Source organism: Grampus griseus, assembly GCF_964374135.1.
Source record: "Grampus griseus genome assembly, chromosome: 9".
NCBI classification, from domain to species: Eukaryota; Metazoa; Chordata; class Mammalia; order Artiodactyla; family Delphinidae; genus Grampus; species Grampus griseus.
In genome coordinates this window covers 49,469,518-49,489,548 of record NC_139003.1, presented here as the reverse complement: position 1 = coordinate 49,489,548, position 20,031 = coordinate 49,469,518, and the positions used below count along the sequence as shown (strand labels likewise).

Sequence of the window (20,031 nt, the reverse complement as noted above, 5' to 3'; positions counted from 1 at the left end):
GAGGCCTTCCTTTCCTTTTAGCATAGAGCTAGGAAAACATCTTATGTACTTAAGAATAGCGGGTGTGATTAAGAAAAAGGGGAAATGGGGTTGGTGGAGGGTGGGTGGGGGTTGGGGGAAGAACCACTGAATAACCTGCCCCTAGAGCAAAGCTAACAAAGAAAACACCCTGATAAAACTTGTGCCTGCGTTTTACAACAGACCACCTGAAAATCCCTGGACTTCATAATGCATTGTTTTTTTAATGTATCAAATATAAGGTGCAAAGTAAAAAATAGATGTTTTTGAAGCTAGAAGAGCCATCCCAGCCAGATCCCAACTTAGTTATCACGCACATACACAAGTGAAAAATGACATGAAACAGGAAAAACCGGACTTCCTTTGCTTTCAGAAAAGCCAAGAAGCAAAGAAAATTCTTTTTAGAAATTCAGAAAAAAAATTTTTTTCATAGTAGCTAATATGCCTTTCTTAGGCATTAAGACACATTTCTGTTCATAACCTTGATATTGCCATATTTTTACTCTTTATAAAAATCAAGTCTCCCAGTAAAAATGGTATTTTACCACACTAATCTTTAAATTGCATCACTGAAAATGTAATACACACCAATTTCTAACCTCTTGGAACATTCTGCAAAATGGATTTTAGTCACTGGAATGAATAATTGCTCAGAAAAGCAGCACTGCCTGAACTGTGGTATGATTTGGTAGGCAATATTCTTGTTTTCCAGTAAAAACTAGATCTCGTAAGCAGAAACACTGGACTCCTTGTGGTTCCATTGATCGAGAGAACGTTTCTGAGCAGCTTCTAAGCAAACATTTCTTGACAGGTTGATCACAGATCTGGGGTCTTCACTCCTCATAATGACACTGCCAGATACAATCACGTTAGCTCCTGCCTCTGTGCATTTATGGATGGTGTCAGGACCTACTCCACCATCAACCTCAATGTCCAAAGACGGGAACTGGGTCCTCAACTAGTGAACCTTTGGCATCATATCTTCCATGAATTTCTGCCCTCCAAACCCAACTTCCAGTGTCATAACCAAGGCCATATCTATCTGATGAGCCCATGGTGCCAAATACTCAACTGTAGTTCCTGGTTTGATAGCAAGGCCAACCTTCATTCCATTCTCCCGAATGTCTTTGATCAAAGCCGCCAGGTTCTCAGTAGCCTCGAGATGAAAAGTATATTGATTGGCTCCTGCTACAGCCATTGGTTTTACCCACTGTTCCGGCCTGGGCACCATCATGTGCATGTCAAAGAAAGGGTCCTGGGCTTCCCTGGTGGCGCAGTGGTTGAGAGTCCGCCTGCCGATGCAGGGGACACGGGTTCGTGCCCCGGTCTGGGAAGATCCCACATGCCGCAGAGCGGCTGGGCCCGTGAGCCATGGCCGCTGAGCCTGCACGTCCAGAGCCTGTGCTCCGCAACGGGAGGGGCCACAACAATGAGAGGCCTGCGTACCGCAAAAAAAAAAAAAAAAGAAAGAAAGAAAGGGTCCTGGCCTAGCTGCTTTAGGAGGCTTTCTACCACAGGGTGACCAGAGGTGATGTTGGGAACAAAATGCATCCAGGTGCGGGTAATCGGCCCCCAAACTGTCCAGGTTGCTGTTGAGGATGGACAGGCCAATCTTGCAGCCGGATGCCCTTCTTTCCTATTTAGAGAAGACCCTTCAATATTTCTTTTAGTGTAGATTTAGTATAGCTGAATTCTTTTAGTTTTTGCTCGTCTGAGAAACTCTTTACCTCTCCTTCTATTCTAAATGCTAATCTTGATGGCTAGAATATCCTAGGTTGCAGGTTTTTTGAATATATCATGCCACTCCCTTCTGGCCTGCAAAGTTTCTGCAGAGAAATCAGCTGATAGCCTTATGGGGCTTCCCTTGTAACTGACTCTTTGTTTTTCTCTTGCTGTCTTTAGAATCCTCTCTTTAACATTTGCCATTTTAATTATAATGTGTCTTGGTCTTTTTGGGTTCATCTTGTTTGGGACTCTCTGTGCTTCCTGTACCTGGATATCTGTTTCCTTCTTTAGGTTTGAGGAGTTTTCAGCCATAATTTCTTCAAATACATTTTTTGATCCCCTTCCCTCTCTCTTCTCCTTCTGGAACCCCTATTATGCATAGGTTGGCATGTTTTATATTATCCCATAGATCTTATATGTTGCTTTCTTTCTTTTTTTTTTCATTTGTCTTTCTGTCTGCTGTTCTGATTGGGTGATTTGCATTATCCTATCTTCCAGATCACTTATTCATTCTTCTGTGTCATTTAGTCTGCTATTCATTGCTTCTAGATTGGTTTTTATCTCAGCAATGGAATTGTCTATTTTTTATTGGTTCATGTTTATAGTTTCTAGTTCCTGTTACAGTGATCTGTGTTTCTATTGATAATCTTTCTTAGTTCGGTTAGCATTTTTATTACCACCTTTTTGAACTTGGGGTCTAGTAGACAGATGAGCTCTGTTTCATAATTTGTTCTTTCAGAGGATTTCTCTTGTTCTTTTGATTGGGTGTAGTTCCTCTGCCTTTTCATTTTACTTAACTTTCTCTGTCTCTATGAATTTAAGAGAAACAGTTATCTGCTGTGGTCTTGAAAGGGTGTTTTTATGTGAGAACATCCCTGTGTAGACTACGTATGTCCCGCGTTTTCATGCAAGGGCTGGTTTCAGTATGGACACCAGTCACGTCTTTCCTCAGGGTGTGCTGGCTGTTATCCCCTGGACAGGGGGTGTGGTAGGTGTTGTAGTATCTAGAGCCTGTGCAGGATATGAGATGGGGCTTCCTCTCTTGCCACCCTGGCAGGGGTGGGGTCTGCCCCCCCCCCAGTTGTTGGATTAGAAGCCTGAGGGTTGGATTCAGTAGGATCCATTGCCTGTGAGTGTGAGCCCTGCCTCAAAGGAGGTGATGCTGAAGCAAGTAAGGACCTATGCACTGCCCACACAGGCAGCTTCAGTTCTGCTCAGAAGCTGCCCAACCCTTTCTCTGTTGTGTTTGTCCCAGATCTAGTGCAAGGCTCTGGTGTGGAGTAGCCTGGGGCTGGGGGTCGGGGCATAGTGGCTGCAGGAACTGAGGTGGCTGTGCTGCCCCCTGGGATCTGGGCTGCCTCTGTGGCAAACTTCTCCCAGGACGTGTCTGCCCCAGACCTAGCGCTAAGCTGTGGTGTGGAGTGGGCGGAGCCAGGGCTCTCCAGCTGGGAGAGAACCCATGCAGACTCCTGAGCACACTGACAATGGCCATCACTGCAGAGGGAGTCTAAATTTTTAACAGGCTCCTGGAGGGACTCTGATATACACTGCAATTTGAGAACTATTGAATTGTACTTGTTCCAGAAAACCTCCTCACAAGCATCTGTATTTCCCTTCTTGCAAATATAACTCTTTGTCCCATCTGCTCTAAATGGCAAACAGTATGCACCGTTAGCTTGTAAGAATACTTCACATACGTCTTGGAAAATCTTTTAATCACTTTACTTTCTTTTCTCTGAGCACTTCTTTTTATCTTTGAGCTTTGGAGTGCCAAACTGAGGTCAGTCCTAAATACATTTTTGACCAACATTAACATCAAAAGGACTTCACTGTAATCCAGCTCATCTAAGCCATTTTCACCATTTATCTTCAGCCCAGTATTACCAAGGAGCTGGTCAGTGGATTGAGAACAGTTTATCACACTGACAAAAGATCAGAGTTCACTGAGCCACCAGACATGTTTGGGGGCCACAGGCACTCAACTTCTCCTGCCTGTTCCCTGGAAAAGGTGGACATGAGGAATCCCTCTAAGTCTTTGGGCAGTGAGGGGGGTCCTGAGTGAGGGGACACTTGCCCCTGACCTAGAGAAAAGCTTTCGCATCTCATGCCTTTTCCTCTGAAGTCTAGTCTGCCTGGAATGGCCATCCCCGCTTGCTGTGCCCATAAACTCCTATCCACCCTTCAAGTCCCAGCTCAGAAATGTGTAGTGATAATAAAAACACTCATCATAAATCAGGTTTCCCTCTTCTGTTCTGTCCTAGCATGCTATAATTTCCCTTTATAGCACTCATCAAATCTGTAATGATATATTTGTGTGAATATTTTATAAGCATATGTGTATCCTGGTTGACCAAAAGCTACATGAGAGCAAAGACTATTTGCCTTCTCACACTTGTACTTATAGCCTATTACCATGCCTGGCACATAGTAGGTACTCAGTTAATATTATTGGATGAATGAATCGATAGGTGTACATTTATTGAGTACTTCCACTGTGTCAGGCCCTGGGCTAAGTGCTCCTGATATATGGTTTGTTTTAATGTTCCCAGCAACCTTCTGAGGTAAGTATTATTATTACCTCTGTTGAATAGACAGGAAGTTGAGGCTCAACGATGTCTTGAGAATTTTTCAGGGTCACACAGCTAGTAAGTAGGAGCACTGGGATTTGATATTAAATTTGTGCACCTCTAGACCTCAGCTCATTTGACATGGTCACCCCCCTGTTACCTTCTTGGACACCCAAATACTAGTTAGTTGTTTCTTTGCTGTTTTTTTCTTATATCATGTCAGCTATTCCTCTATTACCGCACTTACCACGTTACATCATTGGGATTTAAATATGTGTATCTTTGAGCTCCATGAGTGCATGGACTTTATTCAACTAGCAGGCCAATTCCAACCACCTCGTCCATAGCCAGGTGCAATTACAATGCCGGACAGTAAGTGCCCAGTTAACCCAGGATCAGTCTCTCTTAATACCTCATTGTCCCCTCCTGATAAAGAGAACAGATGCCATTAACGTAGGTTGACAAAGTAACCAAATGAACAAACAGCTCAGAGGCAGACCAACCATATATGGAAACTTGACATATGAGATGGTGGCTATGGGAAAAGGATGGAGCCAGGACACTTGGTTATCCACATAAAAAGGAGTGAAGGGCTCCCCTGGTGGCGCAGTGGTTAAGAATCCGCCTACCAATGCAGGGGACATGGGTTCGAGCCCTGGTCCGGGAAGATCACGCCACAAAGCAGCTAAGCCTGTGCACCACAACTACTGAGCCCAAGAGCCACAACTACTAAAGCCCACACGCCTAAAGCCCGTGCTCCGCAACAAGAGAAACCACCACAATAAGAAGCCTGCACACCGCAATGAAGAGTAGCCCCTGCTCACTGCAACTAGAGAAAGCCTGTGCACAGCAACAAAGACCCAATACAGCCAAAAAAAATAAATAAATCAAAAAAAAGAGTAAAATTAGATTTCTATCATACACCATACACAACAATTAATTCTTTTTTTTTTTTTTCTTTTTTTTTTTGCGATACGCGGGCCTCTCACTGTTGTGGCCCCTCCCGTTGCGGAGCACAGGCTCTGGACGCACAGGCTCAGTGGCCATGGCTCACGGGCCCAGCCGCTCTGCGGCATGTGGGATCTTCCCGGACTGGGGCACGAACCCGTGTCCCCTGCATCGGCAGGCGGACTCTCAACCACTGCACCACCAGGGAAGCCCCCAAAATTAATTCTTAATGGATTAATGACTTCCATATGAAAAACGAAACTTACAAACATGTAAAATGAGTAATTGCAGTGGTAATTAGGGAAATAAAAATTAAGACCATGATAACATAATCATTTTAAAACCATTAAATTTGCCAAAATTAAGAAATCTGATAATAGTGTTGGCAAAGATTTGGGTCACTGCTGGTAGGGGTGTGTGTGTGTGTGTATATATATAATTTTAGAAAAAAGTTTGGCAATATCTAATAAATTGTTATAATTATACTATAGCATATGCAGTAAAAAAAAAAAATGATCATGTGCAGTTCCTGTGGAAAACAGCATAACAGTTCCTCAAAACATGGGATTACCATATGATCCAGCAATTCCACTTCTGGGTATATACCCCACGGAAATGAAAGCAGGGACTTGAGCAAATATTTGTACAGCCATGTTCATAGCAGCATTATTCACAAGAGTCAAAGGTGGAAGCAATCCAAGCATGCATCAATGGACGAACAGATGGACAAAATGCTGTGTGTATATATGTATATATACAATGGAATATTATTATCTCTTTTAAGACCATTGGTTAACTGATACCAGCTAGTGCTGGACCTCCAGGATGGTGAAAGTTCTGGAAACTCTGAAAGGGAGGAAAGGCTGAATGAGATGGGATGCTGGTCTAGAAAATGCTCATGGGCTTTTTGGACAGTCTGGTTTAGAAGCACAGCTACACAAGCTTTGCTTGGCTGAAGCACTCTTCTCTTCTCTCCAGGAAGTTCATTCTCTTTGGTTAAGTGAGCCACCTCACGAAGGATCCAGATCCACAGAATCAGCCTGAAAAAGGAAAAGCCAAGTTGGAAGACACCTGAGACCTAACTTCAGGTATTAGCAAACCTGTCTTATAGACATGCATTCGCTGTGGGCCATTCAGAGAGGAAGCTGGGTATTTAAGGGCGACAGGGAAACCGTGTAAGCTTAGATCTGGGCAAGCATCCACGAGGTAGGCTGCCTGTGAGGTCCTGGGCAAGGTCAACCATATCGGCTGTCAGAGGTTCCAGGACTGGAGGCTGGGAAAAAGAGAGAAGATGACAGCTAAGGTCCTCTCTCACTCTGTGACGATAATTCAAATGCATCCAAATGTTAGACACCTCACCCGCCAGTAAAAATGCTCAGTCCTAGAACCACTCGGTCGACATTTATTTTGAGTTGAATTTTCTCTCTAATTGTTCCGTAACCCATTCTGATCTTACCATGAACCATCTTAGCCCTTTGAACATAATCTGTGCTCCTTGGAGAATTAAAACTGCTGCCAAGGCTTAGGTTTTACTACTTATAACGTAAGCCGTGCATTTCACTAATAAAAAGCTGCTTAAAGCAGATGCATATATTTTTTTTTCTATGTTCCAGAAAGGTCAGTGTTTGCTACCTCTTCTATAAACGAGTCTACCATCTTTTCAAGGTTTTCTCCCACATGCATTTATAAAGCACTACCATATTCTGCCAACAAAAGTTCTGGAAGCTCACAAGATACTGAACTTAAAGATTTATATAAACAGCCACAGGCAGGTCTTTTTTGTGTGTGTGTGGTACGCGGGCCTCTCACTGTTGTGGCGTCTCCCGTTGCGGAGCACAGGCTCCGGACGCGCAGGTTCAGCAGCCATGGCTCACGGGCCCAGCCACTCCGCGGCATGTGGGATCTTCCCGGACCAGGGCACGAACCCGTGTCCCCTGCATCGGCAGGCGGACTCTCAACCACTGCGCCACCGGGGAAGCCCCAGGCAGGTCTGTTTTGATACTGTCCAAGACACAGTAATGAAGAGGGGATCACAAATAAGTCAGCTAAGTACAGTCACTTTAAAACCACGAATGGAAACGAGAGGCCACTGCAAGGTTTTGATCAATGCTGATGCCAACTTGAACACCGTGAGAAATGTGATGCCGATGTCTTTTCCATCTGGCAGTTTCTTTTCTTAGCAGTAATTAAATCAGTGAAAATTGAATATAGTCATGAGAGTTGCTCACATTTTTTTAGCAGCAATCATGAAACCCAAACCCCATTGATACACTTTGAAAATCTACAGCTGACGAATTTTTAAATGTCAGGTCCATGCTAGTTTATTTTGCAGGCTACTCCAGGGGAGCCAGGCATCAGCCCAAGTCTTCCCTGCAGGCAGGAGGAAGGCTTCTCCTCCAGAGCTGCAGGCAGAGCCCACTGGGCTCTGTGTCCCTTTCCTGGCACCATCTGGGTGGTGTCACCATGAAATTTTCTGCGTGTGCTGCCAGCACTGGCATCCTGTCAAATCCTGGCCCAGTACTTCAAGTGTGTATACGTATAGCTGATTCACTTCATCATACAGCAGAAACTAACACAACATTGTAAACCAATAATACTCCACTAAAGATGTTACAATTAAAAAAAAAGTACTTCAAGCGTGTGCTGAGTCAGAACAGGTGCAGGAATTAAGTAACCGCTTTGTACCCACGTTTACATATTGCAGCTTGTGAGCAAGCTGGCTCAGGTGTGCTTCCTCCTTTCTTTGGCCATTGGTTTCCCCTGCCCAGGATCAGTTGGCTGCCAGGCGTGACCTGAAGGGTTACTGCATCGCTGTCATTTGATGAGTTACTGACAGCATGTTTGAAGTTGTCCTTTCATTCTTGTGAGGCCACTTCTTTCTGTTGTGGAATCACTTCTCCCCTCGGAACATACAAACCTACACCACCTACACGTGCCCCTGAACCTGTGTCTGGAGACCCTCAGGAAAGGGGAGCAATCATGACTTTGGTCTTAGGAGCATCTCACTACCTTTCTCCTCACCCAGAGTGTGAAGCCAGGAAAAGAAGCAGAGGCCACCTTTAGAGACGGAGTAGGGAAAGTAAGGAGCTGACTCAGACGCACAAAGAACTTAGCAGTGAGTAGTGCCGACGTTAGCACCTCGTGCTGAGTGGGCAGTGCCAAATAGGGACCTACTTTTGAAAGTTAATAGTGATTATGAAATAGGGGCTGGCTCTCAGTGTGACACAGAGACTGAGGCTGCTGCTGACGAGGGAACATCAAAGCAATGTATGGGGAAACCTAGATGCCAGTGAGGTTTGCCCTTAACACACCAAGCTGCCGTGTGACCCCAAAACAGAAAGGTCTGAACCAAGGGCTGGGGTCCACCGAACTGGTCCAGAGGTGGTGCTGAGAGAAGACCTAGATGCCCAACGTCCCGGATGCTTTCATGCCCAAACACAAGGCTGAGGACACGACCTAGAGAGGAAATGGCACAGGTAAGAAACAGAGGCAGGAGGGTGCTGGCAAAGTTAGAGAGTAAGGCGGTCGCATAGATATTCTTAGAAAACAATGTTTAAACAAAACCAAATGTATATTTCTGGACCCTGAAGTGGAAAGGACGATCCTTCCAAAACAAAAATGGGAGTGGGTAAGATCAGGAGGCAAAAGGGCTGTTAAAAGCAGTGACTTGGTCTAGTTTTAGCTAATTATATACTGAGATGAAACAGATCCCACGTCACCATGGGGGGATGGAGCTGGAGCCCCCCACCAGGCTGGCTGTTGGGGGCCTGGTTCTGAAAGCTGGGCCAGTGAGCACGCAGAGCCCCCTGGAGCCGGTGCCGACAGGCCAGGTAGCAGGGGACACGGGGACACGGAAGCCTCTGGACACTGACGTGTGGACAGTCAGCTCTACTTGCCTGGCAGTTTCCGCGCACTACCCCCTCCCCACCTTCACCAGGCTATTATCAAGAGAAAGGAAGGCTGTGTTCAGTGATCCTAGGGAAGGTTTTCCCTTTTCTCATGCAGAAAATAAAAAGGAAAAGCAAGCTGAGTCATCAGGAAAAAGAATTATAACCTGATACTAAGTTCAGTTGAAACTTTTGTGACTGTTCTAAAGAGAACAGATGAGCGACACATGGGAACCACTGGAGAAGAAGGCCAGGAGGGGAACTCAGGTAACCTAGGGACAGGGATGTGAGCATGGCCATGACCCCCTTTTTCCTAGGGAGACAGGAGCAAACTGTGATCTGGGCCTATTGGCACAGAACAGGGCTCTGCAACCTTCCCTGTTCCAAAAACGGTGGGGTGTCTGGTGAGTTCAAGATCCAGCTCTTCCCTCCCTGGCTTGCCCACAGGCAGAGTCCCTTCCCTCTCTCCTTTGCTCCTGCCCACCTGCCCTGGAGCCCCCCTCCTCCCCACTACTTACCCAGCACCCCAGCAGCTCTCAGTGCCCAGCAGCTCACGGATCTGTCCTCTAAGCCCACCATTTAATCATAACAGGTAAATCTCAACACTTTACTAGGTGCCAGGCATGGTTCTAAGTGCTTTTGCATATCTTAACTCCTTTAATCTTCATAAACAACCCTATAAGGTAGGTCTTACTTTTATTCCTCCCTGGGAAGACAGGGGCACAGAGAGGTGGAGTGACTTGCCCAAGGTCACACAGCTAGTGAGCAGCAGAGCTAGGATTTGAACCCTGGAAGTCTGGCACCGACATCTGTGCTCTCAACCACTCCATTATCCTGCCTCTCAATGCCAGCCTGTCCTAGGATGCTGGATGTTAGGTTGTATAAGTTAATTTTTAGGTTAGGCCAGTGAGGCCTCCCGCAAGCATACTTGGCCCTGCTTAACTCCTGAGCCCATTAGAACCAAGGCAGATGACTTCCAGGGTCCTGGCACCCTGCCCAACTCTGGCCAGGCCCCTTCCCCTGTATCCCCAGCAAATCTCTGACCTGGAACCACTCTATACTCCGGCTGACCTTCATTACCGCCTCTACCTAGAAGCCCCAGTTACAGCACACACTTCACAGAGCTGGGTCCTCTCTCTAACAGTGAAATGGCCCAGGGTTTCCACTTTCCCCGCACTGGATTGCTCACTACTCTTCCTCCTACCAGCTCCTCCCACTCCCCACAAGCCCCTGCTACCCTGCTGAGCCCACCTAAATGGTGAGGGCAGGCACCACCTTTGTGCCATTCTTCTGGCCTCAAAGGTGCAGATCACAGCATTTTGCATGGCTGCTTGACTGGTTAAAAACTTTTAAAAACAAACTAGTAAGTGAAATGCATTTAAGTGACCACGGGAAAGGAGCTCTGTCAAATCCCTGACCTTAGAAAGTCAACCAAGGAGTCTGCTAGACCCTCTCTCCACATGACCTCAGTGTTTAGCATTATCTAACCACACTGACGTGTGGGTGGTGGGACAGAGCCCCCAGCAGTGTGACCCAGGGAAACATGAAGGGGGACCTCGGCATGGTTTGGGGGCCGTGCAGAGTAAAGCAATGAAGAGCAGAGAGGAATGATAAGCAGCTCTGGCTTACACATCAGTATGGTGCTTCTCTAAGGTTTATCACAGGTGTCCATCAAACACTTAAGATGGAGGTGATGGGTGAAATTGATATTTGCTTCTTTGACTCAAGCATTCATTCCCAAGGACATAATCTCATTTCAGAGTTTCCAGGTGAAACTTTGCCAGAAATATTGCCAACTCTGCTGTCCAGGGATTTTGCAAGAATATGGTTAACTTATGGCCACTAAGTGATAATAGAAGATTCTGGGGACTGTCAGGTCAGTTCCAAACAGCTAAGAAACACATAGGTATAAATTAATTAGTAGTATTTTAAGTAACCTAGACTCTAAAACAATATTCTCCAAAGCATGTTCCAATGGATAATTAGAATAAGTGTAGAGAAAAAAATATTCATAGTCAAATAAACTTGGGAAATACAGAGTTAAAGCTAAACAGGCTTTTTGACTACACAGCTTCCCAGGGGCCTTAGCATGTGAGTGAGCACTGCATGTGAGCAGCAAGGGCATCCATCATATGCAGCTTTTCTCACACTTTTTGGTCACCAGCCCCCCTGCCCCCCATTTTCTTCCCCTCATAGGAATGCATGAACTTTGTTGCCCAAAACAGTGCTGCTTTAATGTTAACTGAAAGTAAAATGGTTAGACCACCTTGACCTCTATGAGAAGTGTGTTATTGGAACCCTATTGGAACAGGCAGTGGTCATCAATAGTGGCTAAAATCAATAGATGAAAGGCCCACAGGGAACATTATCATATATGGATCAGGCTGAGGCCAACTGAACCCACCGATGAGTCCTAACACCACAAAAAGAGAGGCACTCCTAGGGGTTAAAACAGGTGTTCCAGCAAAATGGTACGTGTATGTTCACAGCATCACTATTCACAGAAGTCAAAAGGTGGAAACAACCCAAATGTCTATCAACTGAGGAATAGATAAATAAAATTCCACACAATGGAATATTATTTAGCCATAAAAAGGAATGCAGGGGACTTCCCTGGTGGCGCAGTGGTTAGGAATCTGCCTGCCAATGCAAGGGACACAGGTTCAAGCCCTGGTCCAGGAAGATCCCACATGCCACGGAGCAACTAGGCCCGTGTGCCACAACTACTGAGCCTGCGCTCTAGAGCCCGTGAGCCGCAACTGCTGAGCCTGTGTGCCACAGCTACTGAAGCCCGCGCACCTAGAGCCCGTGCTCCGTAACAAGAGAAGCCACCGCAATGAGAAGCCCACGTGCCATAACAAGGAGGAGCCCGCGCTCACCACAACTAGAGAAAGCCCACGCGCAGCAACAAAGACCCAACACAGCCAAAAATTAATTAATTAATTAATTAATTAATTTCAAAAAGGAATGTAGTACTGACACGTGCTACAAACATGCATGAGCCTTGAAAACATTATACTAAGTGAAAGAAGCCAGATACAAAAGGCCACGTATTACATGATTCCATTTATATGAAAAATTCAGAGAGACAAAAAGTAGATTCATGGCTACCAGGGACTGGGGAGAGGGAGGTGGGGAATGACTACTTAATGGGTACAGAGTTTCTTTTTGAGGTGACGGAAAAGTTCCAGAATTAGATAGTGGTGGTAGTAGCACAACATGGTGAATGTACTAAATACCACTGAATTGTACACTTCAGTGTGGCTAAAAGGGTAAATTTGATGTTATGTGTATTTTACCAAATATAAGAGATAGAGAAAGCGAGGCAGGACATACCTCCTGATAGGGTGTAACAGGAAGTTCACAGCACCTCCCATGAGGTAGTCTTGCCAAAAAATCCAACTTGGTTATGCCTCTAGAGCCAACTACCAGTTTACAGGAAAAACAAGGGGAAAGAGGAACATATTCACAACTCCGTGGGGAGGAATTCAGCAAAATCCAAAATGAGGGACAACTAAGGAACAAAAGACCAAGTTTCTTCACAAATAAATGACAAGAAAACAAACAGGAAGGACGAATAGTCAGATTTTAAAAGATTTACAAGACCTAACACCCAAATGCAACGTGCATGTCTGGATCCCAATTTAAACAAATCAACTATTTTTAAAAAGCATTAACGAGATAACCAGGAAAATCTGATGACTGACTGGATTTTTTATGATCTTAAGAAATTACCATTAAATTTGTAGGTGTGATAAGGGTCTTATGGTAAAGCAAAACAGAAAGATTTTATTTTCAGAGCTATGTACTGAGGCATTCACAGACGAAAAGATATGTCTGGGATTTGCTGTAAAGTAATTCAGTGTGAGGAGGGGGAGGAAAATAGTAATACAGAAGAAACAACATTAGCCATTAATTGATAATTGCTTGAAACTGGGTATTCTATCTAATTTTGTATTAAGTTTGAAAATGTCCATAATAAGAAGTTTTTTAGAAAATAAATTGCCAAGGAGACTTCCCTGGTGGCGCAGTGGTTAAGAATCTGCCTGCCCACACAAAGTAGTGTGTGCATCAGGACCCAGGGGAAGGAGCAGTGAACCCAGGGGAGACTGAACCAGACCTACCTGCCAGTGTTGGAGGGTCTCCTGCAGAGGCAGGGGGTGGCTGTGGCTCACCGAGAGTACAAGGACACTGGCAGCAGAAGTTCTGGGAAGTACTCTTTGGCAGGAGCCCTCCCAGAGTACGCCATTAGCCCCACCAAAGAGCCCAGGCAGGCTCCAGCGTTGGGTTGCCCGAGGCCAAACAACCAACAGGAAGGGAACCGAGCCCCACCCATCAGTAGTCAAGCAGATTAAAGTTTTACTGAGCTCTGCCCACTGGAGCAACAGCCAGCTCTACCCACCACCAGTCTCTCCCATCAGGAAACCTGCACAAGTCTCTTAGAGACACTCATCCACCAGAAGGAAGAGAGCAGAAGCAAGAAGAACTACAATCCTGCAGACTGTGGAACAAAAACCACATTCACAGAAAGATAGACAAGATGAAAAGGCAGAGGGCTATGTACCAGATGAAAGAACAAGATAAAACCTCAGAAAAACAACTAAATGAAGTGGAGATAGGCAACCTTCCAGAAAAAGAATTCAGAATAATGATAGTGAAGATGATCCAGGACCTCTGAAAAAGAATGGAGGCAAAGATCGAGAAGATGCAAGAAATGTTTAACAAAGACCTACAAGAATTAAAGAACAAACAGAGATGAACAATACAATAACTGAAATGTAAAATGCACTAGAAGGAATCAATAGCAGAATAACTGAGGCAGAAGAACAGATAAGTGACCTGCAAGACAAAATGGTGGAATTCACTGCTGTGGAACAGACTAAAGAAAAAAGAATGAAAAGAAATGAAGACAACCTAAGAGACCTCTGGGACAACATTAAATGCAACAACATTCGCATTACAGGGGTCTCAGAAGGACAAGAGAGAGAGAAAGGACCCAAGAAAACATTTGAAGAGATTATAGTCGAAAACTTCCCTAACATGTGAAAGGAAATAGCCACCCAAGTCCAGGAAGTGCAGAGAGTCCCATACAGGATAAACCCAAGGAGAAACATGCCGAGACACATAGTAATCAAATTGGCAAAAATTAAAGACAAAGAAAAATTATTGAAAGCAGCAAGGGGAAAACAACAAATAACATACAAGGGAACTCCCATAAGGTTAACAGCTGATTTCTCAGCAGAAACTCTACAAGCCAGAAGGGAGTGGCATGATATACTTAAAGTGATGAAAGGGAAGAACCTACAACCAACATTACTCTACCCAGCAAGGATCTCATTCAGATTCGATGGAGAAATCAAAAGCTTTACAGACAAGCAAAAGCTAAGAGAATCCAGCACCACCAAACCAGCTCTACAACAAATGCTAAAGGAATTTCTCTAAGTGGGAAACACAAGAGAAGAAAAGGACCTACAAAACCAAACCCAAAACAATTAAGAAAATGGTCATAGGAACATACATATTGATAATTACCGTAAATGTGAATGGATTAAATGCTACAAACAAAAGACACAGGCTTGCTGAATGGATACAAAAACAAGACCCATATATATGCTGTCTGCAAGAGACCCACTTCAGACCTAGGGACACATTCAGATGGAAAGTGAGGGGATGGAAAAAGATATTCCATGCAAAAGGAAATCAAAAGAAAGCTGGAGTAGCAATACTCATATCAGATAAAGTAGACTTTAAAATAAAGAATGTTACAAGAGACAAGGAAGGACACTACATAATGATCAAGGGATCAATCCAAGAAGAAGATATAACAATTATAAATATATATGCACCCAACATAGGAGCACCTCAATACATAAGACAACTGCTAACAGCTGTAAAAGAGGAAATCGACAGTAACACAATAATAGTGGGGGACTTTAACACCTCATTTACACCAATGGACAGATCATCCAAAATGAAAATAAATAAGGAAACAGAAGCTATAAATGACACAATAAACCAGATAGATTTACTTGATATTTATAGGACATTCCATCCAAAAACAGCAGATTACACTTTCTTCTCAAGTGCGTATGGAACATTCTCCAGGATAGATCACATCTTGGGTCACAAATCAAGCCTCAGTAAATCTGAGAAAATTGAAATCATATCAAGCATCTTTTCTGACTACAATGCTATGAGATTAGAAATGAATTACAGGGGAAAAAATGTAAAAAACACAAACACATGGAGGCTAAACAATACGTTACTAAATAACCAAGAGATCACTGAAGAAATCAAAGAGGAAATAAAAAAATACCTAGATACAAATGACAACACACGACAATCCAATACCTGTGGGATACAGCAAAAGCAGTTCTACGAGCAAAGTATATAGCTATACAAGCCTACCTCAAGAAACAAAACTCTCATATAAATAATCTAACCTTACACCTAAAGGAACTAGAGAAAGAAGAACAAACAAAACCCAAAGTTAGCAGAAGGAAAGAAATCATAAAGATCAGAGCAGAAATAAATGAAATAGAAACAAAGAAAACAATAGCAAAGATCAATAAAACTAAAAGCTGGTTCTTTGAGAAGATAAACAAAATTGATAAAGCATTAGCCAGACTCATCAAGAAAAAGAGGGAGAGGACTCAAATCAATAAAATTAGAAATGAAAAAGGAGAAGTTACAACAGACACTGCAGAAATACAAAGCATCCTAAGAGACTACTACAAGCAACTCTATGCCAATAAAATGGAAGAAATGGACAAATTCTTAGAAAGGTATAAGTTTCCAAGACTGAACCAGTTGAAATAGAAAATATGAACAGACCAATCACAAGTAATGAATTTGAAACTGTGATTAAAAATCTTCCAACAAACAAAAGCCCAGGACCAGATGGCTTTACAGGTGAATTCTATCAAACATTTAGAAAAGAGCTAACACCCATCCTTCTCAAACTCCTCCAAAAAATTGCAGAGGAGGGAACACTCCCAAACTCATTCTATGAGGCCATCATCACCCTGATACCAAAACCAGACAAAGATACTACAAAAAAAGAAAATTACAGACCAATATCACTGATAAATGTAGATGCAAAATCCTCAACAAAATACTAGCAAACAGAATCCAACAACACGTTACAAGGATCATACACCATGATCAAGTGGGATTTATCCCAGGGATGCAAGGATTCTTCAATATATGGAAATCAATCAATGTGATACACCATATTAACAAATTGAAGAATAAAAACCACATGATCATCTCAATAGATGCAGAAAAAGCTTTTGACAAAATTCAACGCTCATTTATGATAAAAACTCTCCAGAAGGTGGGCATAGAGGGAACCTACGTCAACATAATAAAGTCCATATACGACAAACCCACAGCAAACATCATTATCAATGGTGAAAAACTGAAAGCATTTCCTCTAAGATCAGGAAAAAGACAAGGATGTCCACTCTCACCACTATTATTCAACATAGTTTTGGAAGTCCTAGCAAACAGCAATTAGAGAAGAAAAAGGAATACAAATTGGAAAAGAAGAAGTAAAACTGTCACTGTTTGCAGATGACATGATACTATACATCGAGAATCCTAAAGATGCCACCAGAAAACTACTAGAGCTAATCAATGAATTTGGTAAAGTTGTAGGATACAAAATTAATGCACAGAAATATCTTGCATTCCTATACACTAACGATGAAAAATCTGAAAGAGAAATTAAGGAAACACTCCCATTTACCATTGCAACAAAAGAATAAAATACCTAGGAATAAACCTACCTAGGGATACAAAAGACCTGTATGCAGAAAACTATAAGACACTGATGAAAGAAATTAAAGATAATACCAACAGATGGAGAGATATACCATGTTCTTGGATTGGAAGAATCAATATTGTGAAAATGACTATACTACCCAAAGCAATCTACAGATTCAATGCAATCCCTATCAAATTACCAATGGCATTTTTTACAGAAATAGAACAAAAAAACTTAAAATTTGTATGGAGACACAAAAGACCCTAAATAGCCAAAGCAGTCTTGAGGGAAAAAAAACAGAGCTGGAGGAATCAGACTCCCTGACTTCAGACTATAGTACAAAGCTACAGTAATCAAGACAATATGGTATTGGCACAAAAACAGAAACATAGATCAATGGAACAAGATAGAAAGCCCAGAGGTAAAACCACATACCTTTGGTCAAGTAATCTATGACAAAGGAGGCAAGGATATACAATGGAGAAAAGACAGCCTCTTCAATAAGTGGTGCTGGGAAAACAGGACAGCTACATGTAGAAGAATGAAATTAGAACACTCCCTAACACCACACACAAAAAGAAACTCAAAATGGATTAGAGACCTAAATGTAAGACTGGACACTATAAGACTCTTAGAGGAAAACATAGGAAGAACACTCTTTGACATAAATCACAGCAAGATCTTTTTTGATCCACCTCCTAGAGTAATGGAAATAAAAACAAAAATAAACAAATGGGACCTAATGAAACTTCAAAGCTTTTGCACAGCAAAGGAAACCATAAACAAGACGAAAAGACAACCTTCAGAATGGGAGAAAATATTTGCAAACGAATCAATGGACAAAGGATTAATTTCCAAAGTATATAAACAGCTCATGCAGCTCAATATTCAAAAAACAAACAACCCAATCCAAAAATGGGCAAAAGACCTAAACAGACATTTCTCCAAAGAAGACATACAGATGGCCAAGAAGCACATGAAAAGCTGCTCAATATCATTAATTATTAGAGAAATGCAAATCAAAACTACAATGAGTATCATCTCACACCAGTTAGAATGGGCTTCATCAGAAAATCTATAAACAACAAATGCTGGAGAGGGTGTGGAGAAAAGGGAACCCTCTTGTACTGTTGGTGGGAATGTAAATTCATACAGCCACTATGGAGAACAGTATGGAGGTTCCTTAAAAAACTAAAAATAGAATTACCATATGATCCAGCAATCCCACTACTGGGCATATACCCTGAGAAAACCACAATTCAAAAAGACACATGCACCCCAATGTTCATTGCAGCACTATTTACAATAGCCAGGTCATGGAGGCAACCTAAATGCCCATTGACAAACAAATGGATAAAGAAGATGTGGTACATATATACAATGGAATATTACTAGCCATAAAAAGGAATGAAATTGGGTCATTTGTTGAGACGTGGATGGATCTAGATAGAGACTGTCATACAGAGTGAAGTAAGTCAGAAAGAGAAAAACAAATATCATATATTAACGCATATCTGTGCAACCTAGAAAAATGGTACAGATGAACCGGTTTGCAGGGCAGAAATAGAGACAGATGTAGAGAACAAACGTATGGACACCAAGGGGGGAAAGCGGCGGGGGTTGGGGGGTGGGGGGATGAATTGGGAGATTGGGATTGACATGTATACACTGATGTGTGTAAAATTGATGACTAATAACAACCTGCTGTATATAAAAAAAAGGTGCTAATAGGGAAGGACTCTAAGACACATCAATAAGTAAGAAAAATACGGTGTAGAATGGAGAGTTATGCTGCATTTGCATAAAAAGTAAGAATGATTTTTCTGCTTTTTGAAAAAAAAAAAAGAATTCGCCTGCCAATGCAGGGGACACGGGTTCAATCCCTGATCCGGGAAGATCCCACATGCCGCGGAACAACTAAGCCCGTGCGCCACAACTACTGAGCCTGCGCTCTAGAGCCCACAAGCCACAAGTACTGAGCCCACATGCCACAACTACTGAAGCCCACACCCCTAGAGCCCGTGCTCCGCAAGAAGAGAAGCCACTGCAATGAGAAGCCCACACACTGCCACAAAGAGTGGCCTCCGCTCGCTGCAACTAGAGAAAGCCCATGCGCAGCAACAAAGACCCAACGCAACCAAAAATAAATAAATAAATTTTAAAAAAGAAAGAAAGAAAATAAATTGCCAAGCAGCAGATGAAAAGAACCTAGTCTTGGACATGAGGTAATTTTCTAATCATCAATCCTCTTTGTAAATGTAGGATGTTAAAATTGGACCTAAAGTTTGTAAGATCAGGATTTTTCAATATTAATGAGGTTTTTTCTTCCAGTTTTATTGAGATATAAGTGACATACAGCACTTATACAGATAAGCTTAAGATACGTAGCATAATGATTTGATTTACTTACATGGTGAAGTGATTATCACAATATGTTTAGTAAACATCTCATATGAATACAAAATTAAAGAAATAGAAAAAAATTTTTTCCTTGTGATGAGAACTCGTAGGCTTTACTCTCTTAACAACTTTCATCTATAACACACAGCAGTGCTCATTATGTTGATCATGTGGTACATTACATCCCTAGTGCTTATTTATCTTGTAACTGGAAGTTTGTACCTTTTGACCATCTTCCTCCAATTTCTCCTCCCCTCACCCCGGCCACTGGTAGCCACAAATCTGATCTGTCAGATCAGGACTTCTATCCTTTGTACCATATTTTAGGCTAAAAATTATCATTCTCATAATGCAGAATGGAGGTTAGTTACCTTTAGAGTCAAGAAAAGTAAAAACAAAAGCTAGAATTTTCAGTACTTACTGTGCACAGTGTTTGAAGTGTCTTACATGTATTAATTTCTTGTTCACAATCTTCTGTTGGCTTCCCATCCCACTCAGAGTAAAATACAGAATCTTCACCATGCTATCATGTCCAGCGTGAGCTGGCACCGGATACTGCTCTCCCTTCCTCCGCATGGCCTCCCCTTATTCCTTGAACACAGTTGGTGCTCTTCTGCCTCAGGGCCTTTGACCTTGCTATTCTCACTAGCTGGGTTATGCCTTTCCCCACTGAACTGCCTGGTGCTCTCCCTCACCTCCTGCAGGTCAGACTTTCCAT

At 42.8% G+C, this 20,031-nt stretch overlaps 1 pseudogene across 1 annotated transcript; it reads right to left on the bottom strand.

Annotated features, from left to right (window-relative positions):
- Window positions 1-736: 736 nt before the first annotated feature.
- On the bottom strand, window positions 737-19,889 carry LOC309827152 (ribulose-phosphate 3-epimerase-like; annotated as a pseudogene). Its single transcript has 3 exons — window positions 19,761-19,889; window positions 1,501-1,654; window positions 737-1,273 (listed from the first exon to the last, which is right to left on the bottom strand). The product of its transcript is annotated as a ribulose-phosphate 3-epimerase-like (transcript).
- Between the last annotated feature and the right edge of the window lie 142 nt (window positions 19,890-20,031).